General features: G+C 44.8%; 1 pseudogene; it reads right to left on the bottom strand.

The window, feature by feature from the left end:
- Positions 1-118: 118 nt before the first annotated feature.
- On the bottom strand, positions 119-5,666 carry LOC139547493 (distal membrane-arm assembly complex protein 2-like; annotated as a pseudogene).
- Positions 5,667-21,004: the final 15,338 nt, after the last annotated feature.

Below are 21,004 nucleotides of genomic sequence, written 5' to 3'. Positions count from 1 at the left end.
TTTTGATAGCTTAAGGAGGACAATGATGCTCAACAAATAAGTAAAACACTTATCTGTACATTTTCATCAGTGAGGTTCTACATCACAAACTAAATTGGCATCCCTCCCAGCCTGTTTGTCTGTGTGAGTGTTAGTTAAAGAGACAGAAAGAGAGTGAATACGATCAGACTGCTTGTATGTGCATTTGTCACCATGCCCAAATTTAATTGTGCCTCTCCACTTCTCTAGTCTGTCTTTGAGGTCCTGACTTTATCTGTGTCTAGGCCTCTATCCGTGTCCGGGAGTCTGTCTGTGTGGGGCTGTAGGTCAGGCTGTGGTCGTACACAACAGCAGTAACATGGCAGTGAGGAAGCATCTCCTCCAGCAGGATGGCGACCAGCCCAGGGTTCTGGAGCCTGGGGAGGGAGGACACATCCAGCCACCGCAGACCCGATACAAACCTTCCTTCTCTTCCTCTTGTGTATCAATTAATGAAGTTAAGGAGTCCATTGACCCCTATATATACATATGCTAATATATCTTAGGCAACTGCCATGAGGAGGTGCATGGACATTTGAGTGATTTTGTCTCTTTCTCAATGAATCTTCCCTTGATTCCTTGTGTCCTCTCTCCTCACCTTCTTCTCAAAACACATGGGAGGAGAAGGTCCAAAGAGAGGGACCTTGTATTTTTTTCCTCCAATACATTTTAAGGACGAAGCAAAGAGATTAAAAGTGTCCGTCTTTGTCATTCCCACCAGTGTGGGTGAGTGTACCTCAGCTTCTGCAGTGTGGCCAGGCCCCCCACAGAGATTCAGGGACAGTTGGAAATGTCCAGCTCCTCCAGGGTGTCTTGGGAGATATGGAGGCGGGACAGGAACCAGTCATCCATCACAGCGCAGCCACTCACAGAGAGAGTAAGCAGCCCCAGCTGTTTCACTGAGAGAGAGAGAGAGAGAGAGAGAGAGAGAGAGAGAGAGAGAGAGAGAGAGAGAGAGAGAGAGAGAGAGAGAGAGAGAGAGAGAGAGAGAGAGAGAGAGAGAGAGAGAGAGAGAGAGAGAGAGAGAGAGAGAGAAGAGAAAAAAGGAGTTACGTTTTACAGCACAGAGCAGTGGTTCACAACCTTTTCCATTCCGGGGATCACCAAATCACTGCCGAAAGCTTGAGGACCACCATCCGCAGAGTCGTATAACTTTTTAACATAAAATCATGCGGTCAAATTTAGAGTACATTTTATCAGTGAATGTAACAGATTAAAGGCCTATTATAATTTTTAGAATCAATTTTCATTGTGAAAAGTAATGTAAAATTTCGTATAATACCATTAATACTCCCAACTGTTATTTATTGTTTAAAAAAAAGAAAACCTGTGGGAAAACAGGTTGAATACCACTGGCATAGGGTACAGTAGTGGCCAAAAGTTTTGAGAATAACACAAATATTAACTTCCACAAAGTTTTCTGCTTCAGTGTCTTTAGATATTTTTGTCAGATGTTACTATGGAATACTGAAGTATAATTACAAGCATTTCATAAGTGTCAAAGGCTTTTATTGACAATTATATGAAGTTGATGCAAAGAGTCAATATTTGCAGTGCTGACCCTTCTTTTTCAAGACCACTGCAATCCGCCCTGGCATGCTGTCAATTAACTTCTGGGCCACATCCTGACTGATGGCAGCCCATTCTTTCATAATCTATGCTTGGAGTTTGTCAGAATTTATGGGTTTTTGTTTGTCCACCCGCCTCTTGAGGATTGACCACAAGTTCTCAATGGGATTAGGGTCTGGGGAGTTGATTGGCCATGGACCCAAAATATCGATGTTTTGTTCCCCGAGCCACTTATGGCAAGGTGCTCCATCATGCTGGAAAAGGCATTGTTCGTCACCAAACTGTTCCTGGATGGTTGGGAGAAGTTGCTCTCGGAGGATGTGTTGGTACCATTCTTTATTCATGGCTGTGTTCTTAGGCAAAATTGTGAGTGAGCCCACTCCCTTGGCTGAGAAGCAACCCCACACAGGAATGTTCTCAGGATGCTTTACTGTTGGCATGACACAGGACTGATGGTAGTGCTCACCTTGTCTTCTCCGGACAAGCTTTTTTCCTGGGTGCCCCAAACAATCGTAAAGGGGATTCATCAGAGAAAATGACTTTACCCCAGTCCTCAGCAGTCCAATCCCTGTACCTTTTGCAGAATATCAGTCTGTCCCTGATGTTTTTCCTGGAGAGAAGTGGCTTCTTTGCTGCCCTTCTTGACAACAGGCCATCCTCCAAAAGTCTTCGCCTCACTGTGCGTGCAGATGCACTTACACCTGCCTTCTGCCATTCCTGAGCTAGCTCTGTACTGGTTGTGCCCCGATTCCGCAGCTGAATCAACTTTAGGAGACGGTCCTGGCGCTTGCTGGACTTTCTTGGGCGCCCTGAAGCCTTCTTCACAACAATTGAACCGCTCTCCTTGAAGTTCTTGATGATCCGATAAATGGTTGATTTATGTGCAATCTTACTGGCAGCAATATCCTTGCCTGTGAAGCCCTTTTTGTGCAAAGCAATGATGACGGCACGTGTTTCCTTGCAGGCAACCATGGTTGACAGAGGAAGAACAATGATTCCAAGCACCACCCTCCTTTTGAAGCTTCCAGTCTGTTTATCGAACTCAATCAGCGAGCCTTGTCCTCGTCAACACTCACACCTGTGTTAACTAGAGAATCACTGACATGATGTCAGCTGGTCCTTTTGTGGCAGGGCTGAAATGCAGTGGCCATGTTTTTTAGGGGATTCAGTTCATTTGCATGGCGAAGAGGGCCTTTGCAATTAATTGCAATTCATCTGATCACTCTTCATAACATTCTGGAGTATATGCAAATTGCCATCATACAAACTGAGGCAGCAGACTTTGTGAAAATTAATATTTGTGTCATTCTCAAAACTTTTGGCCACGACTGTACATAAATAAAAATACATATGAACCAAAATGCAAAGTTACCCATGAATATTTATGAAGGGTAACTTGCTTATTGATCCTGCATGCTGAAATAAATACAAATCCCCACCCCCCAGACATGAATAAAGTGGTATGTACCCAGGTTTTCCAGGCCTGTGTAGTTAATGAGTGTGTTGCTGACATCCACTTCCTCTATGGCGCTGTCCCGGCGGTTCATGAAATCCCAGTTGAACTTCCCTCTTCTGTCTGATCGGAACCACTCTGACTGTCTTGCAAACCTGGAGGGACAACAGACTAGTCATCACTAACAACAAGTGAGCGACACAGTGATCAGCAAATAGAAAAACAACAAAAAACATCCAAATGCACGACAAAAAAAGCACACTAATACTCACCAACAGGTCAAAAAGGGGGCATGAACAGGCAGTTATGGGCAGCCCAAAATGGCATAACAGTTACCTGAATCCTCCCTTGAGGCTAAGGATGTAATAAGCAGCTGCAACGTTGTCCCCATAGTTCTGCTGGGTGTAACCATAGAAACTGTGAGGGGAAAGAGACAGGGGTTGGGCTGAGGGCAATGTTTATGGAGTTGGGACAGTCAGTTCCACTTCGCTCCCTACACATTCCCCTTAGCCTTACAGATCGTGCATTGAAGGGTAAGGCGCAAGGGGGAGGGATAGGGAACGATTTGGGACCGGAAGATAACACACATTAATCTTAGACCATGGCGTGCTGATAGAAATGCATGTAGCTAGAATAATCTGTGTGTTTTCCTGTTACACATACAAATTCTTCTGACGTAGACCTCGGTTCTTGAACCAGAAGTTCCAGCTGAGGAGATTCTCGATGTCATGGAAATGCTGGCTCAGGAAGAGGAGGAGCCTGGCTTGTAGTGAGGGCAGAGCCACAGGGATAGAGCTCGCGTAACGCGATGTGGCGACTAAGAGGGTCCCCTGACTACAGCTTCGCCGCATCAACTGACAGACAGATACAAAGGACATGGACAGTGAGAAAGAAGAGAGACAAATGCACAATGCAAAGAAGAGGGAATCTACTAGGCATGTTGATATGCTGTAACCATAAACCCAAGAGTGGTGAGAGGAGTGCTTTAGTTTGCACCTCCACTCTCATCCGTGTGTGATTTCGCATTATTTGGATTTGGACTTCATAGATCAGTTCCTGTTCCTGTTCCTGGAGGGCCTCACGTATGTGTAGAGTCTTGCACTCCAAAAATGTTTTGTTGTTGATTTGATTAGCTAGTTACTTTTCAGCTCTCAACGGCCCACCCTGCTCTAGTGTGGAGGACCAATCATATCACTCGATCCCCAAAAGTATATGATTAGACATCAAATCTATTTTATTGATCATCTTGAAAAATGTGACAGGTAGGACCTTTCTAGACCACCACTAATTTGTCTGTGACACTATAAAACAACATTTGAGCAGGCAGAGGTGAGAAGACCATTTCACTGGGGTCATAGCTACGTGCTATGTGCGAGGAAAGTCTCACAAAAAGTCTCACAAAAAGTGCAACAGGTGATTTCACCAAATTATACGTTGTACAACCCTTGCCTTCAAGAAGCTATTGTAATTTGACACCAAGGTATGTTGTGATTTAAGCCTTTCCATAATAAATGAGGCCTGATACTCCATCATCACAGATATTGTTGTTGTTGAATCATTCTCTTTGGCAATAGCACTAGACATTCTGTGAATCTGTTAAGTCTCTGCCCTTTCCTCTCAATGTCTCCTACCTAGACCACAGCCAAAATAACTTGAAGAATGCCAGTAAGGTAAGCTATTATTAACCGTCTGAGAGAAGGTCAGTCCCTCTAGATTAATTTTAGGATATGGAAATTGGTGGATGGGTTAATCATTTGGTGGTGCAGGACTGTAGGTGGTGTGTTGAGTGAATGATTTTAGAAAGTATGACTGGGGAATACAGGCAACATGAAGAATTGAGAGTTGCAGTAACTGAAAGAGACTGATATAATAGCCTAAGTAAGAATGTAAAAGGGAGGCAACATCTCCCCTGTCTCATTCCAATCCATTTATTCCACAATCCCATTCTCCCAATGGCTTCTCTCCATCTCCCATCATCCCCATTTCCACATACGTTGCCAGCATAGGAGAAAAACACGTCTGACAGATGAGGGGACGGCTCGATACATGGAAGAAACACTAACATCCCCTTCGTCTCTCCTCCTCTCTTCTCCCAGGGTCCACTGGGGCAGCTCCGGACCAACAGACGGCTCTCCCCTGTTGTCACTGGCAACTAGCAAATAAGATCAGCCTCGCTGGTGATTTACTCAGGTGTTGATTATAGAGGGAGAGAGATGGGAGGTGGAGGGATAGCGGTAACAGTTTACTATGGTGGGTGTACTTAAGGCATTCATAACACCTTTATGAAACCACGATCCCTTCATGAATGTTGTAGTATCATTCACAACAACCTTCATACTCAAAACCCCTTATGAATGTTGTTGAATAAAGAGTCGTGAAGGTTGTCATGAATGATACAGCAACACCCATAAAGGTGTTATGACTGGTTTCATGAGTGTGTAATGTGTACCCACCCCTATAAAGTAAAGTGTTACCCAGAAGACTGTTAGAAAAGCATCAAATTCATTGAGAGACAAGGCAGTGTCAGTTGCATGTGATCTAAAGCCCATCATGGAGGATAACGTGTGAAGGGATTTCTAATCAGTGAATTGATGAATAGATGGGTGGGTTGTTGGAATGGAACTACTGTAGCAGATGGCCCAGGAGGAGGGGGTATAGAGAGTATAGACTTCGGGGAGTAGCCTAGTCTCTGTGAATGTCTGGACATGTCTACAGACTATTGAGAGACGGTGCAAATTCAAATCTGGACCTTGAAACCAGTTTCACTGCTTTTTTCCCCCATTCTTCCCCTAATATGCGATTGATATAGAGCTGGGACACCAAGGTGTGTGCAATTCATTATCAGGTAGAACAGAAAACCATAAGTAGTCCTGACCTCAGAGGTCACCAAGCGCAACATAGCCTCAGCCTGTAAATCAGCTAGAAAGATGTGTCGGCATTGAGTAATTGTCTCTGGCCCCCTCCCAGTTAGGGGGAGTGATGAGCTTTACAGCAGAGTCTCACAACTCAATCGCTGGTTGAAAACGTTTTTCTGCCCCTCCCAAAATATAGAATTTGTAGATAATTGGCCCTCTTTCTGGGACTCACCCACAAACAGGACCAAGCCTGGCCTGTTGAGGAGTGACTGACTCCATCCTAGCTGGAGGGGTGCTCTCATCTTATCTACCAACATAGACAGGGCTCTAACTCCTCTAGCTCCACAATGAAATAGGGTGCAGGCCAGGCAGCAGGCTGTTAGTCAGCCTGCCAGCTTAGTGGAGTCTGTCACTAGCACAATCAGTGTAGTCAGCTCAGCTATCCCCATTGAGACCGTGTCTGTGCCTCGACCTAGGTTGGGCAAAACTAAACATGGCAGTGTTCGCCTTAGCAATCTCACTAGAATAAAGACCTCCTCCATTCCTGCCATTATTGAAAGAGATCGTGATACCTCACATCTCAAAATAGGGCTACTTAATGTTAGATCCCTCACTTCAAAGTTAGTTATAGTCAATGAACTAATCACTGATCATAATCTTGATGTGATTGGCCTGACTGAAACATGGCTTAAGCCTGATGAATTTACTGTGTTAAATGAGGCCTCACCTCCTGGCTACACTAGTGACCATATCCCCCGCGCATCCCAGAAAGGCGGAGGTGTTGCTAACATTTACGATAGCAAATTTCAATTTACAAAAAAAACAAAACGTTTTCGTCATTTGAGCTTCTAGTCATGAAATCTATGCAGCCTACTCAATCACTTTTTATAGCTACTGTTTACAGGCCTCCTGGGCCATATACAGCGTTCCTCACTGAGTTCCCTGAATTCCTATCGGACCTTGTAGTCATAGCAGATAATATTCACATTTTGGGTGATTTTAATATTCACATGGAAAAGTCCACAGACCCACTCCAAAAGGCTTTCGGAGGCATCATCGACTCAGTGGGTTTTGTCCAACACAACATGTCTCTGGACCTACTCACTGTCACAGTCATACTCTGGACCTAGTTTTGTCCCATGGAATAAATGTTGTGGATTTTAAAGTTTTTCCCCATAATCCTATTGGACCACCATTTTATTACGTTTGTAATCGCAACAAAGAATCTGCTCAGACCACAACCAAGGAGCATCAAAAGTCGTGCTATAAATTCTCAGACAACCCAAAGATTCCTTGATGCCCTTCCAGACTTCCTCTGCCTACCCAAGAACGTCAGAGGACAAAAATCAGTTAACCGCCTAACTGAGGAACTCAATTTAACCTTGCGCAATACCCTAGATGCAGTTGCACCCCTAAAAACTAAAAACATTTGTCATAAGAAACTAGCTCCCTGGTATACAGAAAATACCCGAGCTCTGAAGCAAGCTTCCAGAAAATTGGAACGGAAATGGCGCCACACCAAGCTGGAAGTCTTCCGACTAGCTTGGAAAGACAGTACCGTGCAGTATCGAAGAGCCCTCACTGCTGCTCGATCATCCTATTTTTCCAACTTAATTGAGGAAAATAAGAACAATCCGAAATTTATTTTTGATACTGTCGCAAAGCTAACTAAAAAGCAGCATTCCCCAAGGGAGGATGGCTTTCACTTCAGCAGTAATACATTCATGAACTTCTTTGAGGAAAAGATCATGATCATTAGAAAGCAAATTACGGACTCCTCTTTAAATCTGCGTATTCCTCCAAAGCTCAGTTGTCCTGAGTCTGCACAACTCGGCCAGGACCTAGGATCAAGAGAGACACTCAAGTGTTTTAGTACTATATCTCTTGACACAATGATGAAAATAATCATGGCCTCTAAACCTTCAAGCTGCATACTGGACCCTATTCCAACTAAACTAATGAAAGAGCTGCTTCCTGTGCTTGGCCCTCCTATGTTGAACATAATAAACGGCTCTCTATCCACCGGATGTGTACCAAACTCACTAAAAGTGGCAGTAATAAAGCCTCTCTTGAAAAAGCCAAACCTTGACCCAGAAAATATAAAAAACTATCGGCCTATATCGAATCTTCCATTCCTCTCAAAAAAAATTGAAAAAGCTGTTGCACAGCAACTCACTGCCTTCCTGAAGACAAACAATGTATACGAAATGCTTCAGTCTGGTTTTAGACCCCATCATAGCACTGAGACTGCACTTGTGAAGGTGGTAAATGACCTTTTAATGGCGTCAGACCGAGGCTCTGCATCTGTCCTCGTGCTCCTAGACCTTAGTGCTGTTTTTGATACCATCGATCACCACATTCTTTTGGAGAGATTGGAAACCCAAATTGGTCTACACGGACAAGTTATGGCCTGGTTTAGATCTTATCTGTCGGAAAGATATCAGTTTGTCTCTGTGAATGGTTTGTCCTCTGACAAATCAACTGTACATTTCGGTGTTCCTCAAGGTTCCGTTTTAGGACCACTATTGTTTTCACTATATATTTTACCTCTTGAGGATGTCATTCGAAAACATAATGTTAACTTTCACTGCTATGCGGATGACACCCAGCTGTACATTTCAATGAGACATGGTGAAGCCCCAAAATTGCCCTCCCTAGAAGCCTGTGTTTCAGACATAAGGAAGTGGATGGCTGCAAACTTTCTACTTTTAAACTAAGACAAAACAGAGATGCTTGTTCTAGGTCCCAAGAAACAAAGAGATCTTCTGTTGAATCGTACAATTAATCTTGATGGTTGTACAGTCGTCTCAAATAAAACTGTGAAGTACCTCGGCGTTACTCTGGACCCTGATCCCTCTTTTGACGAACATATCAAGATTGTTTCAAGGACAGCTTTTTTCCATCTACGTAACATTGCAAAAATCTGAAACTTTCTGTCCAAAAATGATGCAGAAAAATTAATCCATGCTTTTGTTACTTCTAGGTTAGACTACTGCAATGCTCTACTTTCCGGCTACCCGGATAAAGCACTAAATAAACTTCAATTAGTGATAAACACGGCTGCTAGAATCTTGACTAGAACCAAAGAATTTGATCATATTATTCCAGTGCTAGCCTTTCTACACTGGCTTCCTGTTAAGGCTAGGGCTGATTTCAAGGTTTTACTGCTAACCTAGCATTAGATGGGCTTGCTCCTAACCATCTTTCAGATTTGGTCCTGCCGTACATACCTACACGTACGCTACGGTCACAAGACGCAGGCCTCCTTACTGTTCCTAGAGTTTCTAAGCAAACAGCTGGAGGGCTTTCTCCTATAGAGCTCCATTTTCATGGAATGGTCTGCCATATCCATGTGAGAGACACAGACTCGGTCTCGACCTTTAAGTCTCTATTGAAGACTCATCTCTTCAGTAGGTCCTATGATTGAGTCTATTCTGGCCCAGGAGTGTGAAGGTGAACGGAAAGGCACTGGAGCAACGAACCGCCCTTGCTGTCTCTGCCTGGCCGGTTCCCCTCTCTCCACTGGGATTCTCTGCCTCTAACCCTATTACAGGGGCTGAGTCACTTGAGTGGCTTGAGTCACTGACGTGATCTTCTTGTCCGGGTTGGCGCCCCCCCCTCGAGTTCATGCCGTGGGGGAGATCTTCGTGGGCTAAACTCGGCCTTGTCTCAGGATAGTAAGTTGGTGGTTGAAGATATCCCTCTAGTGGTATGGGGACTGTGCTTTGGCAAAGTGGGTTATATCCTGCCTGTTAGGCCCTGTCCGGGGGACCGTCCCTAGGAGGGGTGCGTCACTTGAGTGGCTTGAGTCACTGACGTGATCTTCTTGTCCAGGTTGGCGCCCCCCCCCCTCGAGTTCGTGCCGTGGGGGAGATCTTCGTGGGCTATACTCGGCCTTGTCTCAGGATAGTAAGTTGGTGGTTGAAGATATCCCTCTAGTGGTATGGGGGCTGTGCTTTGGCAAAGTGGGTTATATCCTGCCTGTTAGGCCCTGTCCGGGGGATCGTCGGACGGGGCCACAGTGTCTCCCGACCCCTCCTGTCTCAGCCTCCAGTATTTATGCTGCAATAGTTTGTGTGTCGGGAGGCTTGGGTCAGTCTGTTATATCTGGAGTATTTCTCCTGTCTTATTCGGTATCCAGTGTGAATTTAAGTATTTACTCTCTCTCTCTCTCTCTCTCTCTCTCTCTCTCTCTCTCTCTCTCTCTCTCTCTCTCTCTCTCTCTCTCTCTCTCTCTCTCTCTCTCTCTCTCTCTCTCTCTCTCTCTCTCTCTCTCTCTCAAGGGTCTGATGACTCCTTGCTGTCCCCAGTCCACCTGGCCGTGCTGCTGCTCCAGTTTCAACTGTTCTGCCTGCGGTTATGGAACCCTGACCTGTTCACCGGACGTGCTACCTGTCCCAGACCTGCTGTTCTCAACTCTCTAGAGACAGCAGGAGCGGTAGAGATACTCTTAATGATCGGCTATGAAAAGCCAACTGACATTTACTCCTGAGGTGCTGACTTGTTGCACCCTCGACAACTACTGTGATAATTATTATTTGACCATGCTGGTCATTTATGAACATTTGAACATCTTGGCCATGTTCTGTTATAATCTCCACCCGGCACAGCCAGAAGAGGACTGGCCACCCCTCATAGCCTAGTTCCTCTCTAGGTTTCTTCCTAGGTTTTGGCCTTTCTAGGGAGTTTTTCCTAGCCACAGTGCTTCTACACCTGCATTGCTTGTTGTTTGGGGTTTTAGGCTGGGTTTCTGTACAGCACTTTGAGATATCAGCTGATGTAAGAAGGGCTATATAAATACATTTGATTTAATTTGATTTGATACGTAAATAGCACATGATGTTGATGTGTGTGAATAGTCACCGCAACATGTGTTGGCAAGGATACCAGGAGAAGCTCTTCAGATTTTGATCCTGTGCCGACTGTTAGTGTTTTTTTCTTTCATTGGTTTAGACCGTATTTTCAATGTGTGTCCATCGCCACTTTTACTGCAAATTTTAGCCCATTTTGGTTAAATAATAGTTAGCAAAAAACCCGCAGGTGATGACGCTGCCGAGGTTAGCTTCACCTTTTAAAGGCCCAAACTAATTAGCAATTATCTGGTTGGCTGCGTCTCCAAAGTCCCTCCCAGCAGGTCTGCTGCTAGAACCCCCTCTTATCCAGTTAGAACCCCCTCTTATCCAGTTGGAACCCCCTCTTATCCAGTTGGAACCCCCTCTGATCCAGTTGGAACCCCCTCTGATCCAGTTGGAACCCCCTCTTATCCAGTTGGAACCCCCTCTGATCCAGTTGGAACCCCTCTGATCCAGTTGGAACCCCCTCTTATCCAGTTGGAACCCCCTCTGATCCAGTTGGAACCCCCTCTGATCCAGTTGGAACCCCCTCTGATCCAGTTGGAACCCCCTCTTATCACGTTGGAACCCCCTCTGATCCAGTTGGAACCCCTTTGATCCAGTTGGAACCCCCTCTGATCCAGTTGGATCCCCCTCTGATCCAGTTGGAACCCCCTCTGATCCAGTTGGAACCCCCTTTGATCCAGTTGGAACCCCCTCTGATCCAGTTGGAACCCCCTCTTATCCAGTTGGAACCCCCTCTGATCCAGTTGGAACCTCCTCTGATCCAGTTGGAACCCCCTCTTATCCAGTTGGAACCCCCTCTGATCCAGTTGGAACCTCCTCTGATCCAGTTGGATCCCCCTCTGATCCAGTTGGAACCCCCTCTTATCCAGTTGGAACCCCCTTTGATCTAGTTGGAACCCCCTCTGATCCAGTTGGAACCCCCTCTGATCCAGTTGGTTTTGTTGTCTATAGCAGAGTTGGGATTTATTTCGTTTTCAATTCAGTCAATTCAAAGAGTGAATTGAAATTCAATTAAAGACGTGAAAATTGGCCATAGTTTTCACTCACACGCACACTCACACGCGCAGACACGCATGCACACACGCACACAAACCTAGTCCTACCATTGCCTTCTGCAATTAAGTGTGTCAATTCCATACAAATAAGATGTGGCTGTATCTCATATGGAGCGCTCAGTCCCCAGGTTCTGTGTAATGGCGGCATTACCTCGGCTTGGTGTCTCGCTGAACCACGCTACTATAGCGATTAGAGCTGACAGCTGTAATTACCACAGTGAGGCATGCTAATGACTGCAAGATGCTGAGCCAGTCTACTGTTTAACTCAATTAAATGACTTCATTATCTCCACAGCTGTCTGCCGCTCAAAATGGCCTAGCTGTGTTGAGGAAAATCACAAAATACTGTAGAATCCACTAGATTTGAAGTCTCCATAAGAACACTTCATGGTTTCATTTGTGAAAGGGAATGAAACTGCAGATCCGCACGCACACACACTACTTAAACATCCACCATCTGAATTCTTCTGATGTGCGGCCCTGAGAGCTGAGTGTGTGTGGCTGAGTAACTTTGAACTGTAATGAGAGAAAGGTTAGAGTTGCAGCGGCACTAACTCGTTAGATACAAGTTCCTCAAGCCCATAACTCCTCTCTGATCATCCAGGCCGTCTCTGAGAGAGATGTCAGGGATTCCCTTAGGTACCTCTGTTTGAACGTAGCGTTACATCGCATGGCGCAGGATGAATAATGCATTGGGGATAAAAGGCTACATGGTGCTGTGATATAGATATAGGTTGTTGTGTGATGCTACGGTTTATGGGTCTGCACATTTAAGCATCCGTCATGCTCATTGTGTGTGTAAAAGGTTAAATGACTTCTGACACTGATAAAGCTTTGTTCCAGTTGATACTAAGGGGATCAGAGTCTAAGTGGTTTGAGGTGGTTTGGTGGGTGTGGTTACATGCTTTCAGTTCAGTTTATTTGACTTTGCTAAAACGAAGAAACATAGCTTTTAATTGATTAATTTGCACAAAGTTATTCTTTACATTACTGCTATTCCCTTGCTTTCCCTCTCTTATTCCCTTGCTTTCTCTCTCTTATTCCCTTGCTTTTCCTCTCGTATTCCCTTGCTTTTCCTCTCGTATTCCCTTGCTTTTCATCTCTTATTCCCTTGCATTCTCTCTCTTATTCCCTTTCATTCCCTCTCGTATTCCCTTTCATTCTCTCTCTTATTCCCTTGCTTTTCCTCTCTTATTCCCTTGCTTTCCCTCTCGTATTCCCTTGCTTTTCCTCTCTTATTCCCTTGCTTTCCCTCTCTTATTCCCTTGCATTCTCTCTCTTATTCCCTTGCTTTCTCTCTCTTATTCCCTTGCTTTCTCTCTCTTATTCCCTTGCATTCCCTCTTTTATACCCTTGCAATCTCTCTCATATTCCCTTCCATTCTCTCTCTTATTCCCTTGCTTTCCCTCTCTTATTCCCTTGCATTCTCTCTCTTATTCCCTTGCTTTCTCTCTCTTATTCCCTTGCTTTCTCTCTCTTATTCCCTTGCATTCCCTCTTTTATACCCTTGCAATCTCTCTCATATTCCCTTTCATTCTCTCTCTTATTCCCTTGCTTTCCCTCTCTTATTCCCTTGCATTCTCTCTCTTATTCCCTTGCTTTCTGTCACGTTCCTGACCTGTTTTCTCTTGTTTTGTATGTCTTTATTGGTCAGGGCGTGAGTGTTGGGTGGGCAGTCTATGTTTTCTATTTCTATGTTGGGTTTTGTGTTCGGCCTGGTATGATTCTCAATTAGAGACAGGTGTGTATCGTTTGTCTCTGATTGAGAGTCATACTAAGGCAGCCAGGGTTTCACTGGTGTTTTGTGGGTGTTTGTTTCCTGTGTTAGCGTTTGGGCCACACAGGACTGTTGCAGGTTAGTCACGTTTGTTGTTTTGTTTATTTGTAGTGTTTGTTGGTTTGCCATTAAAATCATGAATACCTCCTACTCCGCATCTTGGTCCGATCCATGCTCCTCCTCGTCTGAGGAGGAGAACGACATTGACAGCCGTTACACTTTCTCTCTCTTATTCCCTTGCATTCCCTCTTTTATACCCTTGCTTTCTCTCTCTTATTCCCTTGCATTCCCTCTTTTATACCCTTGCAATCTCTCTCTTATTCCCTTGCATTCCCTCTTTTATACCCTTGCTTTCTCTCTCTTATTCCCTTGCATTCCCTCTTTTATACCCTTGCAATCTCTCTCTTATTCCCTTGCTTTCCCTCTCACACTCTCTCCCTCTGCCCTTTATTCATTCCAAAACGATCTCAATCCATTCCACCATTTTCGTTCCCCCATTTCCCATATACCTTTTCTCTCTCTCTCTCTCTCTCTAACCTTAGTATCCCTAAGTCACATTCCTCTTTCTTTTTCATCTCTCAATCCCCCTTTCCCTACTTGTTCTGCCAGAAAGCCTGTGGCTTTAATGTATAAATTCAGCATCAATGGGATATCTTTTTCTTTTCCCTTTTTCTCCTCAATCCCCCATCCCCCTCTATCTTGGTGCTCTGCTAGTCAGCAGGATCTATAATGCACCATGCTGCTTCTAGTGTGAAATTAGCTGTGTGAAACCACTCTAATGGACACACTCTCTCTCTCTTTCTCTCTCTTTCTCTCTCTCTCACTCTCACACTCACACTCACTCTCACTCTCTCACTCACTCTCACTCTCACTCTCACTCTCACTCTCTCTCTCTCACCCACTCTCTCTCTCTCTCTCTCACCCACTCTCTCTCTCTCTCTCTCACCCACTCTCTCTCTCTCTCTCTCACCCACTCTCTCTCTCTCTCTCTCACCCACTCTCTCTCTCTCTCTCACCCACTCTCTCTCTCTCTCTCTCTCACCCACTCTCTCTCTCTCTCTCTCACCCACTCTCTCTCTCTCTCTCTCTCACCCACTCTCTCTCTCTCTCTCTCACCCACTCTCTCTCTCTCTCTCTCTCTCACCCACTCTCTCTCTCTCTCTCTCTCTCACCCACTCTCTCTCTCTCTCTCTCTCTCACCCACTCTCTCTCTCTCTCTCTCTCTCACCCACTCTCTCTCTCTCTCTCTCTCACCCACTCTCTCTCTCTCTCACCCACTCTCTCTCTCTCTCACCCACTCTCTCTCTCTCTCACCCACTCTCTCTCTCTCTCTCTCACCCACTCTCTCTCTCTCTCTCTCACCCACTCTCTCTCTCACCCACTCTCTCTCTCTCTCTCTCTCTCTCTCTCTCTCTCTCACACACACACACACACACACACTCTCTTATCTGTGTGAAACCACTCTAATGGACACACACTCTCTCTCTCACGCACACACCCACACACACTCTCTCTCGCGCTCGCACGCACACACACACACACACACACACTCTCTTATCTGTGTGAAACCACTCTAGCTGTGTGAAACCACTCTAATGGACACACACTCTCTCTCACGCACACACCCACACACACTCTCTCTCGCTCACGCACACACACACACACACACACACTCTCTTATCTGTGTGAAACCACTCTAGCTGTGTGAAACCACTCTAATGGACACACACTCTCTCTCTCACGCACACACCCACACACGCTCTCGCTCTCACACTCGCACGCACGCACACACACACACACACACACACACACACACACACTCTCTTATCTGTGTGAAACCACTCTAATGGACACACACTCTCTCTCTCACGCACACACCCACACACACTCGCTCTCACACTCGCACGCACGCACGCACGCACACACACACACACACACACACACACACACACACACACACATGAAATGAGGACGGTAATAAATAGACCTGTGGGGGACTCCTCAAGGTATGGGCCCTCTAATACCACCGCAGCGCAATCTCATCATGATCTGTTATTCACACACACACACACACATACACACATACACATACACATACACATACACATACACATACACACCCACTCCCAAAGTGTATATAGCCAAGTTATCGTTACTCACTGTGTATTTATTATTACTTTTACTAATATGTGTTTTACTTTTCTATTATTGCTGTATTGTCTTTCTCTCTTCATTGTTGGGAAGGACCTGTAACTAAGCATTTCCCTGTTAGTCTACACCTGTTGTTTACCAAGCATGTGACAAATAACATTTGATTTGATACACATATTTAGGAAGCATTACAAATGACATTGGCTAATAAATACTTTATGACATATTCATATTCTATCAGAGTATGCAAGGAGTCAACATCAATCATATATGCTGTCTTCTCCGACCCGGTAACAAATCACAATAACAAGTGCCTTAGCTATACTTATTGAAAAATATTCCTAATTGTACATCCCTCGTGCCATTTCCAATATCACCATCTCTGACCTGTTATGTGAGAGTAAGTGTCATACTATGGATTATGGATTCGTTGTATAAGCATCCAGTCTGAACTCTCATTCCCCCGTCCCTTGTTATTGGGCAGCCCTGTGCTCTCTCAGGTGATAAGCTGATTAATGACCGTCTAATTACAGTAAGGTAGCGGAAAGGCCAGGCGATTAGCCACAGCCTCGTTAGGTCATCATGACATCCTGCTACTGTCATCCACCCAGATATTACTGTCAATGCAGTCACAGGATGCATCCCAACTGACACCCTGTTCCCATGTAGAGTAGTGCACTATAAAGGCAATAGGGTGCCACTTGGGATGCAGACACACAGTAACAGGAAGACAGGAAGATAGTCAGTGCCCCTGGCTGCAGACTGGCTGGCCTTTCTGAGGGGCCATGGTGGTGAGGGGACAGACTGACAGATCACCCGTCACTCACTCTCCTATCCATAGTTATGAAAGTCAACCTAGACCTCTGGTGCTCCCTGCCTTTCTCCACTCTGTCTCTGTTTTCTCTTCTCTTCTTCACTCTTCTTATTTTATCTCTCTCCATCTTATTGTCTCCCCTCCCTCCTCGACTACTCATTAATTCACTCTGACACACTCCATAATGTCTTCCCTCCTTCCCCCCGTCCTCCCATCTCTCTCTGTCCTCCCTCCTTCCCTCCTTCCCCCCGTCCTCCCATCTCTCTCTGTCCTCCTCTCAATATCTGCTGTCAGGGGTGTACTCTGTCATGTTCAAGGGTCTTGGTTGAAATGTAATTAGCTTTACACATATTTCCTAGCAATTCCTAATTAGAGTGGTAGGTTGATGTCATTAAAACACCAGGGATTGGACTAGGGAGTAGCCTAGTAGCCAGCTCCTCCTCCTCCACTGAGATATGGGTCCCCCAGTCACAGAGCAGGACGTGAATAGACTGGAAATAGACTGGGGTTAGGATCATTATCTTTCTATTAGAGAGGAAAACAAAGACAATCTATTTTGATTTTCCATAATGGGGCTAGTATCGAACCGGGAAAGACAAGAACACATAAAACCAGAAAATTGTCTGAGGGCCATCTTTGAGTACATCAGGAAGCACATCCGTGTTTTACGTAAGCACTGCCCTCCGATGCTCTGTTTCTGATGTAACGGACCTTCCTGTTGATTTTCTAATGATGTTATCTGAAGCAGCTCTCGGCCAAAACCACTTTAAGCTTGCCTTGCTACAGTTTCACTATTTCTCTCATGTCCTCAGAAACAGCCACTGTATTAAGCCTTGTGCGTTTTGGTGTGTGTGCTTGCGTGTGCATGCGTGTGTGCGTGTGAGAGATAGATACTGTTATTGAAATTGACTGCACATTCAAGGACAATGTAGAAAGCGAACATATGCTTAATCCATTTAATATCCCTGTTGAAAAATGAAAACACTCTTATGAAATCCTCACAGAGTTTTACGTTAACCTAACAAAGCCAGTAGACAGACAATATATTAAGTAAAGATTATGGTAATGAATATTATCATTGCATATTCAGCAATAGAAAATGGAAAAAGCTATTTTAAGGTGAAAATGGCAGAATGTTTTGCTTCGCATGAGTAGTCTTAGAGGTAGGTGCATTAACAAATCATGTCCAGCATATGCAGCACTTGGAATTATGTTGAGTAATACATCGAATTGGAGCTGACAGTTCAACTATACAAAAAATAGGGATTTGTTTAATAATTTCTGAGTGGAGGAAATTACTCTATGCTACTGGTAATGCATAGATGCAGATATAGTAGCTACATTGCAAATGATGACATGGAATGATACAAAATCTATGGAAAATGTAACTGCACTCATTATGTTCAATCATGGAGCGCTATATCAGGACTGCTTGAGTAGTCTGTGGACGCTATTAATCTACAGTATGATTTTGGTGAATATTGTATCTCTCTTGTGAGCTGTTATGTAAACTTGTAAATCCACAATATTACATTTGTTGCGTAAACTTTATGGTTGAGGCTTATTTTCAATGGAAGACAACTGAACCTCTCCAGTGGCTAAGGATGATCAACGTCAAGACCAAAGATCCAATCAGAAACCGCTGACTATCCGTTTTCACTGATCAATATTTCCATGTGTATTACTACCCGCCAGTGTTACACACAACAAGAAGACAGGACCATCACTCATCAAACACTCTCTGATCTTTTGTCTAACAAGGACTATCACCACGGTCTGCCATAGTATTCCCTATGGCCCTAAAGACTTAGAAAGCTAGCAAGAGTGGTTCCCTAACTGAGGGGCCAGCCTTAAAAGCAGAGAGCTGACTGAGAATTACATAAGGACTGTACAGCTCTCAGAGTTCTTATGACAGAGAGAGTCCAGTGTTCTTTTGGGAGATAATATAGGCCTGTATTGTCTCGCCCTGTTCCTCTGGTTATGTAAGGACGGTCCTGTTTACAATGGGTTAGGTCGGTTTTAGGGTCACATCAGAGGAATACAAGATATTAGGACAACATGGAACCATGGAACCTGATATATGTAATCATAACTTCATGTTAAGTTATGGACAATCTTTTTAGTAATGTGACTAATAGTAAGATGCTGTGTGTTTAGGCATTTTTCTATCCTTGTGTTAACTTCTAGATGTGTAGCCTATAGTATCCCAGCCAAGCTCTAAATGGTCCGTCCCCGGCTTTCACTGCTTGTCAGCCTGACGTATCTCTGCCATGTCGACAGGCAGGGTGGCATGCAGCGCTGAGTAGAGGACCAGACATCGCCCGTGTCGTGCCACGGCAGCCTTGCCAATCCGTCAGCGTGTGTGAAAGTGTGCGAGGCCGCCAAGGAAGGCTAGTGTTTCATTGGTGTGTGCAGCTAAGATCTGCTGCTTCCTGTTAGGACACACTTCACTTCCTGTCAGCCACCCCATAGCGACTGCCTCTGTCTCTCTGTTTAAACCTCTCGCTTGCAATTTCTTTGTCTCTCTCTCTATGTTTCTCTCTCTATGTCTCCCCTTCCTCCCTCCTCCTCCCCTGTCTTGTGGCCCACCTGTCCCTGCTCCTCAGCTGCTCCCCCTGAAGACAAGGCAGAAGCACCCAGGCAGAACATCCAGCCTGTTCCCAGCTCTGCTGCCCTCTAACCCTCTTCCTTTTTACCTCTCCTCCTCCTCCTCCTCCTTCCCTGAGTTCTCCTCTAGCCCTCTACTTCATCCTTAAACTCCTTTCTTCTCTCCTCTAACCCTTCCCTTCTTCATCTGCTCACCATGTTAACTTCTTCCCCCATTACACTCCTCCTATTCCTTTAACCCTCTCTCCTCCTGTTCCTTTAACCCTCTCTCGTCCTGTTCCTTTAACCCTCTCTCCTCCTGTTCCTTTAACCCTCTCTCCTCCTGTTCCTTTAACCCTCTCTCCTCCTGTTCATTTAACCCTCTCTCCTCCTGTTCCTTTAACCCTCTCTCCTCCTATTCCTTTAACCCTCTTATCCTCTCCTCCTGTTCCTTTAACCCTCTCATCCTCTCCTCCTATTCCTTTAACCCTCTCATCCTCTCCTCCTATTCCTTTAACCCTCTCATCCTCTCCTTCTGTTCATTTAACCCTCTCATCCTCTCCTCCTGTTCCTTTAACCCTCTCATCCTCTCCTCCTATTCCTTTAACCCTCTCATCCTCTCCTCCTGTTCCTTTAACCCTCTCATCCTCTCCTCCTATTCCTTTAACCCTCTCATCCTCTCCTCCTATTCCTTTAACCCTCTCATCCTCTCCTCCTATTCCTTTAACACGCTCATCTTCTCCTCCTATTCCTTTAACTCTCTCTCCTCCTATTCCTTTAACCCTCTCTCCTCTGCTATTCCTTTAACCCTCTCTCCTCCGCTAACCGTCTTACCCCCAACCCCCTCTCCTCCTCCTCCCTTTCTCCTCAGCACCAAGAAACCTGCTTGTTTTCATCAGGGTACATGTAACATTGATGGTTATGGTTTTTGCTTGTCTTAGTTCTATGCTCACATTTTATCATCCATATTAGATGCTGCCCTGCAATGTATTGCATATTATGTATTTCTTTTATAATAGATGTTTAGAGTAGATCTGCAATTTAAACCTAAATCGGCATAGTACTGGGATACCTCTATTATGTGGCCTGGGTTATGTAAGAATAAGGGAGATTTAATGATTTGCCGGTTGGTGAATGTATTGATTGTTTTTATGAAGATGATTTTGATAATAGCAATGATGATGTGAATGATCACATTTGTGATGAACGACACGACGATGGCGAGGATGATAATGATAATGATGATGAAGATGACGGAGACGTTTATGATGATACTAGTCTTGATGGCAGTGATGATGATGATTATGATGATGATGAAGATGACAAGATTGATGTTGATGTTTATGATGATACTAGTCTTGGTGACAATGATGATGAAGACGAAGGCCATATTGCTGATGGTGATGACGCTGGCCACACAGTGGTCAGGAAGAGATGCTGTCCCCCGGCCATCTGTGTACAGATTAATCCTTGCTGGGTTTAGAGATATTACTGCCAGGCTTATTGCCGTGGCAACCAGCCCTCAATCCCAATTCAGCACAGCGAATTGGGATATCAGAGACACACACATACACACACATACACACTGCACACACTTTCTCTGTTGACAGTGCTGCTGTTTAGTGCAACAGAAATTAAAGAGGAATGATCACAAACGCACACGCACGCTCACACCAAGGTTATGATAGTTTTGTGTTTTAATATTATTTTTTTTCGATTCGTTTTTTCAATTTTTTATTTAAGTTCTCCAGAGCCAGCTGCTATCGCACTGGTGCCAATGCGAGAGCCATAGGATTCTACCGAATATTACAGATTGCCCACACACATAGTAACTGTAGTAGACTTTCGGGGGATTTTATGAAAAGCT

The sequence above is a fragment of the Salvelinus alpinus genome, chromosome 21, assembly GCF_045679555.1.
Source record: "Salvelinus alpinus chromosome 21, SLU_Salpinus.1, whole genome shotgun sequence".
Taxonomy (NCBI): Eukaryota; Metazoa; Chordata; class Actinopteri; order Salmoniformes; family Salmonidae; genus Salvelinus; species Salvelinus alpinus.
The sequence above is the reverse complement of the archived record's forward strand: the minus strand, read 5'-3'. Positions and strand labels throughout refer to the sequence as shown.